We start from the raw sequence: 21,027 nt of genomic DNA, 5'->3' as shown, positions 1-21,027 counted from the left end.
CCAATCCAGAGGCACTGTCCCTGATGTCCATGCGATGCTGCAGAGATGTGTCAACCAAGACAGCCCTACAACATCCAGAGCCTTGAGGAACTCCGGGTGTATCTCATCCACCCCCGGGGCCCTGCCACCAAGGAGTTTTTTGACCACCTCGGTGACCTCAGTCCCAGAGATGGGGGAGCCCATCTCCGAGTCCCCAGGCTCTGCTTCCTCATTGGAAGGCATGTTAGTGGGATTGAGGAGGTCTTCGAAGTACTCCACCCACTGACCCACAACGTCCCGAGTCGAGGTCAGCAGCGCACCATCCCCGTCATACACAGTGTTGACACTGCACTGCTTCCCCCTCCTGAGACGCCGGACGGTGGACCAGAATCTCCTCGAAGCCGTCCGAAAGTCGTTCTCCATGGCCTCCCCAAACTCCTCCCATGCCCGAGTTTTTGCCTCAGCAACCACCGAAGCCGCATTCCGCTTGGCCTGCCGGTACCTATCAGCTGCCTCCAGAGTCCCACAGGACAAAAGGGACCGGTAGGACTCCTTCTTCAGCATGACGGCATCCTTCACCGCTGGTGTCCACCAACGGGTTCGGGGATTGCTGCCACGACAGGCACCGACTACCTTACGGCCACAGCTTCGGTCAGCCGCCTCAACAATAGAGACACGGAACATGGCCCATTCAGACTCAATGTCCCCCACCTCCCTCGGGACATGGTCGAAGTTCTGCCGGAGGTGGGAGTTGAAGCTACTTCTGACAGGGGGCTCTGCCAGACGTTCCCAGCACACCCCCACAACACGTTTGTGTTGTAATCTGTAATTAATCTGTCATCAGTAATCTGTTCTCGATTAAAACTATTAAAATTTTAGGTTTCTTATGCCATATGTAATTTATTCTATTCCATTCAAATTTTAAGGATACTATTCCATTCAAATTTTAAAGACTTCACAATAGTATCAAGCCACATAGTCTAGTACAGAGGTTTGTCAAAATTATAAGTGGGCAGACTAGATGATTTTACACAAGCGGTGACAAATAAGCATTTTTCAGTAATTCAAATAATGTCACTCTAGATTGTATTTCTATTATAAATGAATCACATTACTTATTAGTGTACATATTCTACAAATTTGGCCTGTGCTAGTGATTCACAAATTAGCATGAAATTCATTTGTATTCCATTCCTCTTACTACTTGTTTATACTTAATGATAAAATATCTGGAATTGGATGTTAAATGTAATTTTATGTTTTAACAGTTACTTAGCTCTACTACACTAATGTATACACTAATATATTTGTGATTGGTAGCATTGTTTTGTATTCTAGTACCCTAACATAGAGTTTCAAAGTTAAATCTGATTTACAATAAATAAATAAAATAATACAAGTGCTTTTGAGAAAGGTTTTATCTTGTGACCAACCACCTGTCACTGGAAAGGCAGCCTTCCAACGTTTATGAAATTGTACATACAGCCTGCTTAATTAGTAACTCTTTGGGCAGGAAAATCCTTTTGTCAATTATATAAAATGGGTAAGGACAGAAATACCTGCCACAGTAGCATTTGAACTTGAAATATATTTTGATTTATTGTTTATTTTGAACAACAGTAAAACAAACTTTAGCAAAGTAGTATTTATTTTAGCATAGTCTTTTTATTTTCATAGGACCTCATTGCATATATTAATGCAAAGTATAAAAATACCTTTCCTTGTATGTTTTGCCATAAAATATAAAAGTGAAAAAATCCTTCCTTTACAATACATGAATATTTGAAGCCTTTTTTACTAAAATGTAACAGTATCAAAAGTCATGATGAAAACTAAATTAAATACATATATGCTTGAGTACTAATTCTCAGTGCGCAACATATAATTTCCCTTCTTGCCCATAAATGCAGTTAAACTTCCTGTATTTACTACATATGATGTAGTTGTGAATGTGCTTGGAAAAAGTAAGGGAAACATATTTCCCTTCTTAAAAATAGTATATGTTTTGATATAGTAAAGCTCTAGTGGTTGTAGACATTTTTGTTAAACTCAAAGGAATATTCCAAAGTCATGGTGAGCTTCATTTTCCCTGAATAGGAAATTAATTTTGTCAAGTGCTTTTCAGTTGAATATGTAATACATCGAGCAATAGAAAGAGAATTATTTTGGTTACATAAAGAATTCAGACAAGAGTGTTGTGTGCTCTGTGTTATATGTATTGTACATTACATCCACTGTAGAAGGTGGGTTTAAGTTTTAATCCTGTACTGCCCTTCTGCAGTTGAACTTTGAAACTACTCATGCTATCATTGTTACAAAGGGGACCTGTTAATTTTTGACATTTGAAATCCAAAAGTGAAAAGTGAGCTGATAGTCTTAAAAACCACAGTTTTAGCTGTGCCTCAGATGTGAAACTGTAATCAGGTTCATATTAACCTGCTTAAGCTTTAATGCACTACTTGACAATATTAGATGTACTCCCAACAGTCAGTGTCACCACACTTGACCCAGGCTTACAGACACAGTATGTGTTAAATAAACTATAATACTAGAGTTTCAGTAGTATAATAAACTATTAATACTTTTTTAACATGTTACCAAAAACATCCCACAGGAATATGTACAAAAACACTGCTTGGATGTCTTAGCATGAAAAGTGTGTACATCCTTCAGTGGAAAGGACATTTTTTCATGCTAAGTATGAATGTGACCATGTTGTGTGTAGGTTTTTTCCATTTTCAGGAAGGCAAGTAATAGCTTATTTTAACATTTGTGGTGTAAATTGCTTGTATTTCCCCTTCATAAATGTATGTTTGTTTCACAAATAGACATTGGGTTGCTCAATTGTCTATTGTTCAACAGTATTAAAAAAGTGCCAAGTTAAATGTGATTTACTTAAAGGAATACTCCACTTTAAAGTGACATTTTTTATATGTTATTTACCCCATATTCTTCATAGTAGTGACCAAAACAGTTTTAATCTCGTGTCTTCATGCATGGAGAGAAAAAAGGTTGTGACATAATACAATCTGATAGTGACCATTTCTGTACAACAGGAAATGATATGAAACACATCCATGGAAAAAAGAAATAATCCACCTGTCAGTTATCCAGTAGTATGCTCAAAATGTGAAAAATACATGCTTTTTTGCTAAAATATTTTAGTTACTTCCAGAACAATCTGTGTACATCATAAACATGACAATAAAGCTTCATGGTTTTGACTTTTGAATTTGAAGGCAGAACTCCTTGACCAATGAATGAGGTGGAGAAGCAGTTCTTTGGTACATCAAGAAGCCTTCCACGAGGCTTTAGTTTCCTGTATATGATGTGTGCAGATTATTCTGGAAATAACTAAAAAAAGCAAATGAAAAAAATGCAGTTTCAGAAAAGATCAATGAAATATCAGAAATTGATGTAGGAATTCAAGTCACTGACACAGCAACTCAAAACATGTGATAACCACAGTCTTTCCCACAAAATAGGCACATATGACATTATAATGACATGATGTTTATGCGGATGGTTTTCACCAGCAACACTTTTTTTTACACAGAATAACAGTTAATCTTTCAAAATGACACTGACACAAAGTACACTGGCATAACTACATTTTATAGTTGAAGATGCAGTATTGAGCCTCTTGGAGAGCCTTGGTTTACTGTAAAAGGAGTTTTTATTTTTTTTTATGACTTGAAGTTCATCAGTGCTCATGAGTAAACAATCAGAGTGTGAATTATTTTGTAGAAAACATAGGTTATTTATTCTTAAATCTGTGTATGAATGGTTACAGATGACCTATGTCAGTGAAGTCAGTATATATCCTTTTATTCATCTTCTGAACCTACTGTTTTAAAACGGCATGTTTTGGCACACTAATTTACAAACATCCACTCTTTCACACAGGGCCATTTTAAGAGTCATCAGATTAAACTGAAAGCATGTCTTTGACTTGTGGGAAGAAGTCAGAGTTCCTGGAGGGAAAATGCAAGCTCAACACTGACGCTATCCCAGCTTGGAATTGGACCAGGGCCCATTCTTACTGTAAGTAATGTGATTGGTGTTTCCCATCCCATTAAATTGTAAATTATATCATGAGCTAGGTTTATGTAATTTTACACAATTTTGAATGATTGTCATATAAAAATAGTTTTAATTGATGGCAGTTGAAGGATGTCAACAAGAAGGATGTCAACAATATGACTGTTTTACATGCTGTTCAGTTTTTTCAATAATTATGGAATGTATTGGACTTTTAATGCTGTTAATACACTGAGTCTTTAATATGACTCATTATAATGTTATTTGGAAATACTCTGGCTGTGGACATAGTATTAAAAATTAAAGACATCAAAATTTGGCTCAAAACAGCTTATGGTAATAAATGGTGTCATGATGAAGTTGAAATCAGTTTGACACACATATGCACACTGGGAAGGCAGGCTTTCACAGTTAGCATACACTTTAACTAACAATTAATGATAAGTTAAAACCTGGAACACAGTACCACTCTGAAACATCATGATTTTTTATAAGAAAGGTTTCTTCCTTATATACTTTCTGATTGTTTCTAAAATACCAGAACCTTTACAGTATACAATGTCATGATAATTTTCTGTGGCAGCTTCCACATTATCCAAGAGAATAACCAGCCCCACTCTACAGAAGTAAGTCCACTGCTACGGTTTAAATTATTGTTTAAAAAATTGAACAGTTTAACCTGCTTTAGTTTGTCCACTGCAACTATCAGTGGAGTGAAAGTTGACAGGAACTCTTGAATTCTCCAAGTGTTGTACAAATCCATATGACCTGTTTGTTGAGTTTTACTATGTAGAGGAGATATGATCAAGTAATATGTTCTGTATTATTTACTGATGTTACTTTACTTTCAGTATTATTGATGATAATGTCAAATGTACTGTATAGTGCTTGGAAAAATTGTGTGTTTAAAGAAACTTGTTTTCTATAAACCTGGATTTGTAAAACTTAAGACACTGAATGTACAAACCATCCAGGTAAGCTGATATTTTATAATTATTTAAATCAAATTCTTAATTTTCCAACCACAAGGTTAATGGAAGAAAATTTCAGTGTGACACAGTGGTACAGTGGTAACACTGTTGCCTCATGGTAAGGAGCCCAGGGTTCATGTCCCGGGTCCTCCCTGCCTGGAGTTTGCATGTTTTCCCTGTGTCTGCGTGGGTTTCCTCCGGTTTCCTTCCACAGTCCAAAGACATGCAGGTTATGTGAACTGGTGATCCTAAATTGGCCCTAGCGTGTGGTCGGGGTATGGATGTCTGTGTGTTCGCCCTGTTATGTACTGGCGCTCCGTCCAGTATTTGTTGCTGCCTTGCGCCCTATGCTAGCTGAGGTAGGCTCCAGCAGTCTCCCGTAACCCTGTTCAGGACTAAGTGGGTTAGAAAATAACTGACATACAGTTATGTTAAACTTCAAACAGCATTAGTTATTTTTTGTGTAGGAGTAAAAGTTTACAAGTTGACTAATTTTTTTCAGTGATTTATTGTAACTGGCTACAGTATTTTGTGCCTTTCAGTGGTAAAGACTTTTTCCATGATAGTGATAGAGGTGGGAAAACTTGTGTTTTTCTTTGTAAGCTAAAAGACTCTGGGGAAGTTGACCTATTACAGGGGCTGGCAACCTTTTTAAAGCAATCAGCCATTTTATCCAAAATGTTTGACCCAAGATTTGCAAAGAGCCACAATAGGTAAAGAAGTGGGTTTGAGATACGATTTTTTTAATGCAATATGGCTATATATCCATTTAACACAAAAACAAACTGAGTACTTATAGGAAATAAAGAAAAACAATTTAATGAGACTTCTGACGCTGTATTTCCACAGTTGTTTGATGTTCGGTTAGTAGTTGGAAATCTTCAGTTTTAAAAATTATTCCAAGCTTATATCACTAAGCTGACTTCTTAGCTTGCATTTGATATCATTCATGTTGGAGAATGTCTGCTCACTAATAATACTCACTCAATTATAGTCTGGAAGGATTTTCCAGATTTCGAAAATCAATGGGTCCTCCTTTTGACAGTTGGAATGTTCTGTCCATTGGTGTAATTCATGGCTAAAGTCACCTTTTCTTTTTCCAGGTTTTCTAGTTCCACTTGTAAAGATGTAAATTTTGAAGACCACAAATCTTTGCTTTTCAAATCTTTCAGTTGTAGTTCAAACTGAGCTCTGTCAACTGTTGGAAACAGTGAAGAATTTATTCGAATGGCATTTTCCACAAGTGGTTTTGTCATGAAAGAGTGGACTTTTCATCTCTGAAATCTTTGAAGTGACCAGTAAATGAACCATGCATTTTTGTAATAGTTGCCAGAAAGAACTTGCTATCAATGACACTTTCAGTAGTTACCAGATAGTTTTTTTAAAGTTTCAAAAAGAAACAGATTTCCACTTTTCAAGTCTATTGAAAACAAACATAGTTTTGTTTGAAGAGGGTAACAAAGCCTTTATTTTACCCATCATTACTGGATGCTCCATCTGTAGCAACAGATACCAATTTATTGATGTCAACTTCCCTAACAGTCGAAAATTCCAAATTTGCTGCAGCGATATCTTCACCTCGAGTTTGTCCTTTAAGAGGTATCAAAGCAAGTAATTCTTCATGGAGACCTTTACATGGAAACATTCCTTCCCAGAAGGCTAGTTTATGCAATTCCCTTCACGTCACAACACATCACATGCCAAAGAAAATACAGATGCTGATTTTATATCATTAATCTGCTCTTCTGTCACATTCTTACTCATCTTAATGATTATGTTGTGAACAGTATTTTGCGGAGAGTGAAGTGTGTTTAATTTTTTAATTAATATCTTCTATATTTTTGAAGTAGGAGTAGACATGTTTGGCCAGATTTAAAAAGCGCTTTTTTATATATTCTCCATCTGTGAAAGGATTTCTAAGCTTTGCAATCTAACGAGAAACAGCAAAACTTGCTGATTGTTGCATATTTTGCTTTAGACGGGCCTCCTGATTCACATATAGCTAAAGAAAATCTAATTGGAAAATAATAATATTAACCCATAAATAAATTACTTATCTTTATGGAAGTATTATCAAATAATATGTTAAGACATGAAAATGTGAATGTGTCTCTCATTCTGGGAAGAACGATAAAAGCTGCATGTTGCCGACCCCTGACCTATTACATTCTCCATTGTTCTAGTGGATTGATGTTGCTCTGTGCCTATGCAGGCTACAAGTAAGTGTTCAGTTCTATTTTGCTTGCCAGTTAGATTAAAGTGCTTGATCTTGGTATTCCAACTTTAAGATATCTGGTGGGGGCAGTTAAGTTTGGGCTTTGTTACAGTTTGTTTGCCACATTTATACAATTAAAGATCAGGGATGGCTCATTGCCTGAGAGACTGTCTAAGCATAGGGAAAACTTAAGTGGAGGAGAGTGTAATGGGGCTGAAGCAAGAACCTCCCCAAGGAGAAGTCTTTATAATCATTGAGCAACTGAGTTCTGTTTTTACCACATTTTGCTATAAAATATTTTATTTTTGTTTTTTTTTCTCTGCAGAGAGTGTTTCAAGTATGCTTTGATAAAACTAAAAGTCAAGGGTCCAGTAGAAATGGGCTTTGATTTACTCTGTTTTGTACACACTACAGCTGGTAACCACATAAACCTATTTCTATTCCAAAAAAAACTTCATTCCACAGTAGGTGCAATGCATAGTAAAAGCAATTATTGAGACCTTGCTTTACATCCAAGATATCAGGGTGTGTTTGCATCAGTAAAGCACTGGTTCCGCTAGTCTCTGGCACAAAAGATCTAATTACCTTGACAGTCATCCTAAAAACACCTTCATAGGATAAAAAGACTAAAAGATGAATTAAAATTTATTAGCTAGCCATTTTAGCATGATTTATAACCTTTACAGCACAGTGAACATAAAAATTTAAGGTTAGGGTTCATTAATTTTGGGTTCACAACATGATTTCAGTATATCTTTGCACATTATTATTTCAATTAACAAGCAATATATTGTTACTGAGTAAACAAACCCATTATTGTGATATACTGGATATACCTATGGCGGTACTGCTGAGAAAACCTCATTTCTGAGAAATCAGCAGGTGTGTAGAAACTAACAGGAGATAGGTTCTCGCTTTAAAGGGAATTCAGGTTCAGAGGAAAACGGTTTTAGCGGAGTTATGAATCTTGACTGAATCTTGAATCTTCAATGGCGGTCTTTAACAGACAGCATATTGAGCACGTATGCATCACGAAAATGATCTTTTCTATATCATGCTTGCATGAAGATGCCATATTCATACATAAAGCGATTTACTTAAACTTACTGTCACAGTATACACCATGACTACTTTCTACCACCGTTTCAAATTCCCACAGTATTGCAAACTTACTTCTTTTTTCTAACAGTTAATAATGTACTACATGAGTGCTATATGAATGCTTTCCAGATGTGCTGCAAGCAGAGGCATTCTCTGCCTTCCCTTTTATTCCTTTCTTTTTTCCATTCTTTCATGGTACGTAAACATTACATATTAGACAGGCAAGCTTCTCTTTTGTTTGTGTGGTCTTGAATGCACAATTCCTCTGTTTCATTGTTGCTGATTTGCATGCATTGTTCTTCTGGGTAAGTGCTAATTGGTTGTCAGCTGTTGAGCTCATTAAACCCTCCAAAATCAAACCAGTTGGATTTGGTCGAGGTGAGTTGTAGATTGGTTGGACTGAGTCACTAAGAATGTGAAACTTCATGACTGAAGGTCATTGAAGTGCGTCGCAACTGCCTCCAACTAAGATTATGTAAAAGATGTCTGTGACTTAGATTTCACTAGAAAAATGGCTTAGTGGGACAAGGATTTAAGGTATGCATATCCTAACTGATAATTTTCACCATATCTAATTCATGTATATTTTGTAGTAGTAAAGTCACAGTTCAGTGTTCAGCCAATACGACCCCCCCGATTACCATGGGCTGTTTAGCACACTGATGACTGTGTATCTACTAGCACTGGATTAGGCACAATTCAAACTAATACTGTAGTTAGCATCAACCGATCATAAATAATTTCCAGGCCTGTACTGTTAAGCAGTCTAAAATACACTTATTATGTTGTGTAAATTTGAGTGGATGATTACCTTCTTACCTGAAATTAAGACTGTATCTCTTTAAAGGAAACTTAATTTAAAAAGAAGCCGAATGGTAGTATTTGAAATTTTGTGTGACGTACATCTTTAACCATTTCTCTTTGCTTATGTTAATATGGTTCTTATATTAGCTTCATTTTATAACAATACTTGAAATGACCACTAATTTCCACATTATAATGAAGTTTATGTATATAGCAAATTACAGGTTCTCTCTTTTTGTTATGCTCTTTTTTGTCTTTTAACTCAATTTAGGTTCTTAAAGTATTGAACTTCTAACTTTCCAGTTAAGTTGAGACAGTGGAATATTTTTGATACTGAAAATATGTTTTTATTTGCGCCCAAAAATTTCAGAATTATTAATTAATGTTCAGATGATATTTAAGATTTTAACTCTGCAAAAAGAAGCAGTTCTACCTTTAACACTAGAATTACCGGAGCCTCCGAAAAAACTCGTAGATCCGGCCCACCTTAAATTCCATCGCACCTCTCTGTCAGCGTCTTTTGTCCTGTAAGTTTGCCGATAAAGACAAATAGCAAGCAGCCTGCTATTCCTTCCCCCCACCGCTGCAGAACGTGCACAAAGTTCTCCCAGCACATGCTTTGATTATCTGGGAGTGAAATGCTGGAGTTTTAGAGTGGAAATAATCGATTGTTATTTGGAACACATACATTTCATGTGTGTTCCGTTTCTACAATAATCTGTGTAAACACATTGTTAAAACAGAAACATTTTTCATATTTTAGTAGTAAATGAGAAAATGTTGGCATAAACTATATGATGTGTGAGGCCTGAAGTCCAAAGATCAAGTAAACACTTTCACAAAAGATTCAAGGATGAGACAAAAGCTTCCGTGGCGTAATGGTAAGAATTGCTGACTTGTAATCAAGAGTCCCCGGTTTGATCCAAACTTCCTCCGATATTTGCCATTTTCAGTAGTAAATTGCTCTTATTGTTAATATTATACAGTACACACATACATTTGGTTTGCATCTGTAACAGACGGTGTACATTTATAGTACTTGTAAAAGTTACCCTTTTTTCTTCACTTTTATTCTCTCAGTCACAATCATGATACATACTACCGCCTTAGGGATCTGATGCTGTTAGTTTTTATTTGAAACTGGGAATAACTGTAGATGTGAGTGGTGTTTTGAGGCAATGGAACAGGACATTCTCTGATCTGGAGGGATAAAAGCTGACACACAAACGCTGGTGAATCTGCCTTATCTCATCGTCACTTGATTTTTTTTATTCAGTTTCATTGAGTGTTCCTGCTCACGCTGAATTAGTATGCACCTTATCGTCTATGATGTCAAAAAAAAAAACAGAGACATAGGTATATATGATATTTGGAATTATTCATTTTGTGACCTGTATAGTACATTTTGGAGAACATTGCGGCACGGATGCAACATTATTCGTATTATTCATATTCATTCGCATAACATCTTGATTGTAATCAGTGACCACGTGGTTTTTTTTTTTTTTTTCCCCTGATCTTGCCAGTCTCCAAGTCGCTGTACGGTGGTGTTTCTTTTGTACTCCAGAACATGCAGAGGAAAGAATAGTACAGAGAGGTCAGTTCAGCGTTATATGCAATCATCAAATTCAAATGTTAACAGTTCACACACACACACAAGGACCGCCCTTTCTACATTTACGACATGCGTACCTGTTGCAATGCACACACTTCTCTCTATGCTGTGGTTCCTATTACATTGAAAGGGCACCTGACGCTGACTCAGTTTACTTTCCTGGGGAAAGCGGCTGTCTTGAAACAGAAGCTTTTCGATGTTGCATCCTCCTTTTCTTTTTCCATCGCCTTTTCTAGTAAGATACGACGACAAAGTAATTTATGGGTATGTTTTGATATAAAAACATGTTTGTAATATGTTTGTCACCCACATTCATAATAACTCCTTTCAGTCTCACTTTAACAGTCTTACCTATCAGGCAGATAAGCATCCACAGTTTTCTTTTTGTGTTAATACTCTAGTAGGGCTGCAGCTAACTAATTGATTAATCTGTTGATTATTTTTCAATTAATCGGAATAAAAAACTTCTGTCTCCAAAATTTTATTGAAATTTTTTTGTTATATAATTTCCCCCAAGACATGAGCAAGAGTTAATTAAATGGTAACTCTTCTAACTACAATATATAACAAAAGAGTAAAAAATATGCTTTGTGAAAAAATACTTTAAAGTGCAATGAAGTTTAATTTTTTTTGCAGTAAAACATACAGTTAGGTCAGTGAAGGGATTGTGTTAAAAAAATGCTTTAGTTGCCTCACATTTTTATGCAATCGTTTTGTTCACCCCACTGAATTAAAGCTGAAAGTCTGCGCTTCAACTGTATCTGAGTTGTTTCATTTAAAATTCATTGTGGTAATGTACAGAACCAAAATTAGAAAAAGTTGTCTCTGTCTAAATATTTATGGACCTAACTGTAACCAACTTACAGCAGTTATGTTACTTAAATTGCTCCAACAATTAACAGTTCACATTTAACAGTTAACAGTTAAAAAAGCAAAGTATAGCTGAAACTGCTACATCAGTAGGTTTAAAAACAAACTCTTAAATTGCTTCATCAGTCTCACTAGGGGTGTAAAATGGTTCTGCAGGAGTTTTGGATTACAATGCAAAAATGTAAGCATGTCCACATGTTCTTGGCTAAAGCTGGCTCTCTTTTTGGAAGTTATGTTGCCTGCAACTGAAAAGAGATGCTCAGATGGTGTTGAGGTAGTAGGGATATGAATGTAGGTCTTTGCAAGCCTGGCCAGAGTAAGGTATCTATCCTCATTAGTTTTCCACCAATGTAATGGATTTTCTTCTTTGGTAGCTTGTTTCACTCCAAAGTATGTCAGGATCTCATTCATTAAAACCTGTCCATAGATTTCTTCATCTTCCACATCTGTTATCTTCTTCACTCCCGTTTCCTGAGCCAAGGAGTGAGTCAAGTAAATTGACAGTGACGGCAATTGTAGGTCCAGCAGCTGTATTACTGGTAGAGGTACTGGCGTCACAGATTTTGTCTTCCTGACACTGTTGTGATTTCCCTTTTAACTTCAAGTGCCTGTATTTGTACTTTAGCTTGTACAAGGAACACTTGCTCAGGTTTCAGAAACTTCGGTTTTCTAAACCTTGGGTCCAGTGCCGTAGCAAGGACTACTGTGTTTGGTGCGGAGTCTAAAAATGTGTCCTCTGTCTCTCTCTGTGACAGTAGGGTCAGAAACTGTTGCAATTATGGGGCACCTTTGCTCAACTAGTCGACTAATCAGATTGAAGGTACTATTCCATCTTGTGCTTGTGTCCTGTACAAGTTTATGCTCAGGTGTTCCCATCTGTAGCTGTTTTTCTTTCAGCTTGGTGGAGGCTGGCTCACTGTTTTTAAAATGCTCCACGAGGCAGCATGCTGTACCAATAACTTTTGAAAGACTTGTATGTTTTAGTCATGTATTAATTACCAACAGCAAGGTGTGGCCAATGCAGAGTACAGAGGACCATCCATGCTTCTCTTCGAAGATATTTGCTGCAGCCACAATATTGGCACCATTGTCATGCACAATAGCAAGAGTTTTGCTGGGAGGAATTGCAAATCTGCATAGAACATCCTCTTACCAGTCAGCTGGATTGGAGCTGGATTATGTCCCTGCTCCAGTGGCATGGTGGTAAGGCAGGCTGATTTCATTTTCCAGACTTCTCCAATAAAATGGCATGTTACACCAAGGTAGGCTTCAGTTGCCACACTTGTCCTTATATTGGTGGTGACTGCAAGTTTGTTGTTTGTAGGTTTAATACAAGTCTTCACTTGTTGAAATGTTTCTTAATATCTCCTCTCCATCAGTTTGTTAATATGTGTCCTTGAAGGCAGAGTGACACCTGGATTGACCATATGAATCATTGCTCTAAATCCATCATCCTACACCATTGAGAGTGGTTTCATGTCAGTTACCAGCATATTTGGGACACAGTCAGTTAGGGAGGGTAGCTGCTTTCTGTGGTGTGGGGCTTTTTTCCTCAAAACATAGTCTGATATGTTGAATTGTTTTTTTGCTGATATTAGAATACAGTGTAAGTCTTCAAAATAGAATGTTTTTACCTCTAGCTATGCAGTTGATAAGTGTTGTAAAGTTGATAAGTGTTTAAAAATTGTAACATTATCATTTTTAAAATGTACAACTAGATCTGTCTCTTTGGCAGAGCAGTACAATTACATAGTCAGTTTAAACCATGGGGGTGGTGGGGGAGGGGGCGGTGTGCAGTTGCTGCTAGTGGGGCAAAGCTCAGTCGCGGGACCATAAATGCTGAGAAACACTGATGTAATGAAAACTGTGCAAGCTGAATGCATTAAGAATTAGCCATGTGGAGCCTTCTCAGTTTGTCATATTCCATTTCTGCCTGCACAAACTTTCATCTTTGTCCTGGGTCTGGGCAATTTTTCGCTATGAATTTGTGCACATTTTGTGTAGGTGCAAGGAGTGACACCTCAGACAAATGTTCCTTCAATAAGTGGATGTTTTCTTCTCTAGTGCGTTCACAGTTGACACGCATAGGGCAGCATGGTTACAAAATTCTGGAAGGAGGGTTGTCTCTGACACAAGGGTCAGTAAGAAAGGACTGATGATGAAATTCCTGTCATGTGCACTTTAGTGTACCCTTGCATGCAAACATTGCGCAGCTTCAGCAGTTTATCAGCTTGAGGAGTGAGCTGTTTTAAGTCAGATCACGTTGCTGTTAACACTGTGTTGAGTGTATACGCATAGAAAGGTAAAATACATTGTATCTTTTATAATAAGGCAAATGTTTGACTAACTGACGCGAAATGAGAACCTTATCTATCTGTACTGACTTAATGACATTGTAAAGTCATATCCATAAAGAGCAAATAATATATTTTTTTATTTTGTTCCCGTCATCTTTCTGTCTCTAGCAGTATCTGGTTTGTGTAAAATTCAAATCATAATTTAAGGACTGGTTATGTCTTCGTTTGCCATATGGCGTATTTTTCCTTAACCTCAGATGCCCTGTATTCAACATAAAAGATTCATTCTTCAACTTAAATATATTTTCAGTATACTGAAGTGGCATCTAAATAAAAGCTAATTATTGTCTTTATCATACATCTTTCACTTAGTCTTGGTTTGGATGAAAGTAATTACTAAGCAGTTAAAATCAGTAAAAAGATTAAATAAACAAAATTTGCTCAAATAGTGAGTCCTACTTCTTAAACCATATTACAAAACACTCACACACTAATTCTGTTTCAAGCCAAGGATCCTTTACTCCCCTTTTGGATTCTTCAGTGAATCGGCCTACTTTGATCTGCACAGATCTCAAGGGAATCAATGTCCTATTTGTTTTCCAGCTCAGTTTTCTTTTGTCTACTTGGATTTATAATTTTATTCACTGTTTAAATAAAAGGCCAATGCAGATTCAAGATATTATTTAATAGTCAGATTTTCTTTTTAAGATAGCAAATTTTACACAGGGTGGCACTGTGGTGCAGTGGGTAGTGCTGCTGCCTCACAGTTAGGAGACCCGGGTTCGCTTCCCGGGTCCTCCCTGCGTGGAGTTTGCATGTTCTCCCCGTGTCTGTGTGGGTTTCCTCTGGGTGCTCTGGTTTCCTCCCACAGTCCAAAGACATACAGGTTAGGTGCATTGGTGATTCTAAATTGTCCATAGAATGTTCCTTTTGTGTGCGTGTGTGTGTGTGTGTGTGTGTGTGTGTGTGTGTGTGTGTGTCCTGCGGTGGGCTGGCGCCCTTCCCGGGGTTTGTTTCCTGCTTTGTGCCCTGTGTTGGCTGGGATTGGCTCCAGCAAACCCCTGTGACCCAGTAGTTAGGATATAGCGGGTTAGATAATGGATAGATGGATGGAAATTTTACACATTAAATTTATTTCAAATTAATTTTATTCATTTGGCAATATAGACATTCTGCTCTAGACCAACATTGTCATTAAGCCTTATTTGGTAATTTGTAAAGAGTGTATTAATTTGTTTAACATGACATTCTCAAAAATGCTTAATCTAGTTCATAGTTCCCAGGGTGTGTAGATGGGGTTAATAGCACTGGGTGTAAAGATGAAAACAGCCCTAGTCTGGGTGCCATTCCCATCACATGGTCCACTCACAAAGGACCGATCTGGAAATACTTGTTAACCTAATTGGGATGTGGAAAGAAAATCTGAGGACCTGGAGGAAAGCCCAAACAGAAATGACTGGGTACTAGTTTCAAACCCAGGATGCTGGACCTATAAGGCAGCAGTACTGTCCACTGCACCACCTTGCTGAACTATTTATTTTTTATCAAATACAGAAAACTGTCTAGTCCGTCTGTCAATCCATCAAACCATTTTCTAAGCCACTTTTTCCTGAGCGTGGTGGAGCTAGAGCTTGTCCCAGAAAATTAAATTAAACTATACATTTAATCTCATATAGGTAAATAATGACTTTGGTGATTTGTTAGCTTTATGCAGTTAAGAAAAACATTAACTAAGTGAAAATTAAAGGAGTAATAGTTGATGAATTAATAATTAATAATGGATAAATGAAAAAGAAACAAATGGCTCGCTCTTCAGTTTGTAGACAAAAAGAAGCAAACATTACAGGAATTTTTTTTGTTAATTTTAATAAAAATCCGCATTGGTTTATTTTTTAAAATTAAATTGATTACGCCTCTGATTTTAAAGATTTTAAAAAGAAGGAATTTTTGAATTGCAACATCCTATTACAGAGTGCAAAATAGAATAAAGAGAGGTAGGAGCCAAGAGAATTTGGTAGCAGAATGGGACAAAGTTCAGGGCCATTTAGAATAGAAAAAGCAAGCGAGTTAATGAATGAGTAATAGTCAGGTTTGGGGTGACTAAGCACTAGGAGGCCACTAATAAGTATAGAGGGAATTGGGCACTAAAGGCACTGCGGGATGAGGAAGAAAAAAAGTTATTTTAGAAAACAAGTTCTGAAAGTGTGGTAAAAAATCCTAGCCTTTTTCACGCAGAATTTATTTTAATGTATTCGCCATCAAAACCTTGCACAGGTACATGCTATAATAAAGGGAAGAATGTGCATTGCCATCTTGTCTTCATTCTAAAACTGATGACTGGGTGAGCAGATACTTGTTAGCATAGTAAGCCATAAATTCAGCCACAAAAAGGAGCTTAAATTCCTTATGAGCCATGCACACTATTAATATGCTTTACATAAACATTGAACTGTCCTTTTCATCATTTTAAAGCAATTTAAATACTACAAAAATGTAATGTTTACCAGAAAACAAATAAGATAATAAATAATGCACAGAAAAAATGTGGAAAAACTCACAAAGTGTGAACGATGTAGCTAGTTAAAAATAATAAAATGGCAATGGTGCAAAGATGAGCGTGCGGACTCCAACTTGATAAGTTTATAATGCTGAACACCATATGAGTGCTATAAGCAGGAGCCAGTGGTCAGAGAATAAAAGGTGGGATTGGCACTCCCGAGCAGCCATGAGTCGAGGTAATTCTTAGTAGCGAAAACCAATCAGATCGCTTTCTGCTACCAAGATTCTACCAAGAGTTGAAAGCTCTGGCCAATCGCAGCCCATATCGGCTACCAAGAATTGACCATTCACAACCTGTTTCAGCTACCAAGAATTGGCCAATGACGGCTCAGTTGGCTACCAAGAATTGGTGAATCACGGCTCGTGTTGGCCACCAAAACTTGGAAAGGGCGGGCCAACCATAGACATATATAGATAGACGCTGCATTCACTGTGTTGCCCAGTCGACACGATACGTCCGCACATACGCCATATTACGAGTGGCAAAAGTGCCATTTAAACTAAGACAGGTAAACGTGGAAACCGGGTTTTCTGATGAAAAAACAATAATGTTTAAAACTGTATTGTTTACATACAACAGATTTTGGCGAATCATTTAAATGCAATTATTTATATCCATTTATACACTAATAATGACAATTATTAAATAATAATTATTACTATTAAATAATTCCTCCCATATAAGTAACATTTCTCAGACTGTCTTCTTCAGTCTCTGAAACATTTCTAGACTTTGTCCTGTTCTTATGCAACACAGTACTAAAGTATTGGTTATTGCCCTAGTCACCTCACATATAGATTACTGTAATGCTATTCTATCTGGCATCCCACAAACACTTATCCATCGCTTACAACTTCTTCAAAATTCTGCTGCCAGGATAATAACCTGCTGTTCTAAATCCACTTTTCATATTACACCTATTCTCTCTCTACTTCACTGGCTCCCTGTTAACTACAGAATACAATACAAAATACTGCTCTTAACGTTTAAAGCTCTCCACAACCTCACTGATGTCCAACAGACTTACACTCCCTCTCACTCACTCAGATCCTCATCTGCAGCTCTACTTTCTGTACCGCGCAGCAAACCCTGTTCTATGGGAGCTCAAGCGTCTCTCATAGTGCTCCTCAACTCTGGAATTCTCTTCCCTCTCATATACTGTACGTCAGCTCGATTCAATAACACATTTTAAAACTACCCTCAAAACTTACCTTTTCAAACTGGCATATACCAATTGTGAATTTTGCACTGTTACTGCCAGTTATCTTTGTCTTTGTTTGAATGTATCATTTCACTGTTAAAGAAAGACAATGACAAAAATAAACAATTTTATTGTATACAAATTGGCTTAATAATTTCTGAAAATATTTCACTCATTCCTCTCTTAATCTGTCTCTCTCTCTCTCTCTCTCTCTCTCTCACACACACACACACGCACATATACACAATGTGATTACTTAAATATATACAGGATAGGATCTAAAATCCATGACATACATAGTTTTTTCCATGTGTTGCCACTGTGTAATTTGAGAGTATTCAGCCTGGTAATATGGTGCAGCCTTAGTTTGTGGAAGACAGACACAACTAAAGATATGAGCATAAAATGATGGTTGTCATGTGTTTCCTCAATGTGCTCCTTGAGAAAAAACACATCATCTGAACCAATCTCAGCCCAAACAAACTGATTGATCAAAGATACACTGACAGCTTGCCCTAATGTCGACTGTCAGATAACACACTCAGCTACTTTGACCACCTTGACTGTACCCTCAGAAGGAATCATCAAACCTCCTTTGTTTTTTTTTTTAATGTGAGCAAGTGGTAGCTTTGATCATGTGATGCCGGTACAGCATCTGTTACCAAACTAGCACGGCACACATCACAGGACAGCCTTCTCAAAATCCCATCTAAGGGCTACCTCGCACTGCTTCCTGAGGTGGATTTCTTTGGGAAACTTTCAAAGTTTGAGAAATGTTAACAGCTAACAACAATCTACATAGTTAGTGACTAAATACGTTTAGCCAAAACGTTGTTTGGAGGCTCACTTGAGCACATAAATGCATAGCTTTGCTAGCTTAGTGTGGCGTAGCTAAAGTTAAGATTATAAAATGGGATTTTCTAATGGCCAAATGTAACCAAAACAATTGTTCAGCTTTACCTATGAAATGTAATCCCTGTGATCTGGTTTGGAGCGTACAGCGGTTTGCTGCGTGAGGCATCTTTATCCATTACTTCATTCCACAGCAGTGCCACTCGCAATATGGCGGCGACATTGATGTACAATGCTGCTGGTCATGAGGCGTCTAGTAATTCTATGTCTATGGGGCCAACCTCTTGTCAGTTAATGTATTCTGCAAAAGCTTGTTTGAGTCGTCACACAGACACTTTGTGATTTGCGTTTCATTTTGAACTTTCTAAAAATGTTACAAGTGTCGGTTTGTGCAGATATATTTACATTCAGGTACACATTTTTTTGAATGATTTTTTAAACATTCTTGGTGCGGTTTATTACATTTATTAAATATGTGTGCAAAATGTGTAATGAAAGATATAATGATGTATAAATATAATACACATCGAATTGTATAATCATCGTTTCATGTTACAGAATGAGCTTTTAAAATAATAATACGAAGTGCTGTATAATTATAAAAATACAAATCATTAAGTGCCAGTTTAAAAAAAATTTTTTTTGTTTTTAATTCATTGTTTGGGTGAGTTCATTTTAATCTGAAAAGATAGATGAACTATGTATACATATTTCCTACAGAAGACCCTAGGAAAGTCTTTATAGAATATAAAGACCAATAATTATATATATACAGGCAGTCCCCGGGTTAAGTACGAGATAGGCACTGTAGGTTTGTACTTAAGTTGAATTTGAACAGTATGTAAGAGATAACAGGTACATTATTTTAACAAATGCTATTGTTGACTGACTGTAACCAAGTGCTCTGCCAATGAATGATGGAGTTTCACCTCTTTCTGACCTTTTTATTATTTCTACTTTATTGTCCATGGTAATGGTTTTTCTCTTCTTTACTATATCACCAGCACTTGCATCAGATTTGTGCTTCAGAGACATTGTTGAAGGGTGAAGACAAAAGGTTAAGATGAGCTCTTCTGCACAGCACTGTACACACTATCACAGCAGGAAGGCAGCAGTCGTCAACACATCTGATGTATAGGGTGGTCCAGATCTAATTATGCAATTTTCATTACGCTATAACTTACTCAGTTTATTACATAGAAAATCACCCGAAAAATCCTGGACCATCGAGAAGTGTGCGAACTGATGACATGAAGAATCGTCTTCGCGCCGAACTGGAATCGTCCCTGCATAAATTAAAGTCATCCAGAGGATCTGGATCTGCATAATTAGATCTGGACCACCCTGTACTGACAAGAGACAACTTCCTGCTACGTGCGTAACAGTACAAGCAGTCTTGCTATTGAGAATGAATGGGGGCAGCGAGGGGCGGTTCATCACCAGCCCACCTCACAGTCACCTCCACTATAGTATGCTGCCTGCATCGTATGCAACACCACCGCCCCCATTCAACATGCAGCCATCCGAGGCACACTACAATGCTACCCCCCGCCGCCCCATTCAGCCACAACTGGATCACCGCTTGCAGCATTACCTGCCGCACATCTAGAACGAACGGGGCAGCTGTGTGTGGTGGGCTGGCAGTGAAACCGCTTGCTGCTGGGAGCCACCGGAGGGACACTACACTGCGCGAGCAGCGAAATCGCCAGCCTCCGTCTAGCCACCGCTTGCAGCGTCCGCAGGCTGAAGATGATGGAGCGGCAGTTACTGAGGCGCATGCGTCGCAGCTGCGGCCCTGTTCGTAGGTCGAATGTCCGTAAGCTGGGGACTACCTATATATATATATATAATATATATAATAATATACACACACCTGTAAAAACAAGTATCTGGTATGCTTTTTTTTAATACTTAACACTAATTTCACAAATCGTTCATATCAATTCCACTATATTAACATTGATGTTATAAAATCTTAATACATAATTCGCCTGCCTCCTCACTCACTCACGTCCATCCGAAGGCGAATGAGCAGTCGCCTTCTGTGCAGCTGCCCGAAAAACCTTACGAGACCGAATATCCAACCCCAACATCGCGGCAGGTGGCGGATTTAGCCTACGCATTTCGGGATTATTATTCTGAAATCCCAAATCCTTTTCGCCCAGGCGTAGAATATTAGCCCCGATCACAGCCAACCCTCACACTCAAAATAATATGTAAGAACATATTATTAAGTACTTTCAGCGGCAGGAACGACTCCACAGCCATCACGATCATTACACTACCGTCGTCTGCAGATGTTGATGTGTGCGAAGCGAGGTACGCATTCTAAGCCGCATACAAATCTCCACAGGTGGCGCGGTATGCATTGTCGTGCGCTGCTGCTGAGATCTGAGTAAAGTAAAACACTGCTGGCCTATTCGCACCAAGCACTGACTGTTCACCACACCATCTGGAGTGATTTTAATGCCCCTTGCATCCTCGCCCTTTCAAAACTGCTTATTCTCGCAACTTGGTGCCA

The 21,027-nt window shown here is 37.7% G+C and overlaps 1 protein-coding gene across 9 annotated transcripts in view; it reads left to right on the top strand.

Moving 5' to 3' along the window:
* mbnl2 (muscleblind-like splicing regulator 2) overlaps positions 1-21,027 on the top strand; it is a 244,860-nt gene that overhangs the window by 42,399 nt on the left and 181,434 nt on the right. For 6 of the 9 annotated variants that reach the window (XM_051926781.1, XM_051926790.1, XM_051926788.1 and 3 more), the window contains one exon: positions 3,886-4,023. The exons of 1 other annotated variant lie outside the window; for it this stretch is intronic. The gene's annotated coding sequence lies outside the window, so the exon portion shown is untranslated. Of the gene's footprint in view, positions 1-3,885; positions 4,024-13,785; positions 13,899-21,027 lie in introns of those variants that run through there. 2 more of the 9 variants (XM_051926783.1, XM_051926786.1) reach the window with 2 other exon arrangements.

This window comes from Erpetoichthys calabaricus, chromosome 4, assembly GCF_900747795.2.
Source record: "Erpetoichthys calabaricus chromosome 4, fErpCal1.3, whole genome shotgun sequence".
In the NCBI taxonomy this organism is placed as follows: domain Eukaryota; kingdom Metazoa; phylum Chordata; class Cladistia; order Polypteriformes; family Polypteridae; genus Erpetoichthys; species Erpetoichthys calabaricus.
The sequence above is the reverse complement of the archived record's forward strand: the minus strand, read 5'-3'. Positions and strand labels throughout refer to the sequence as shown.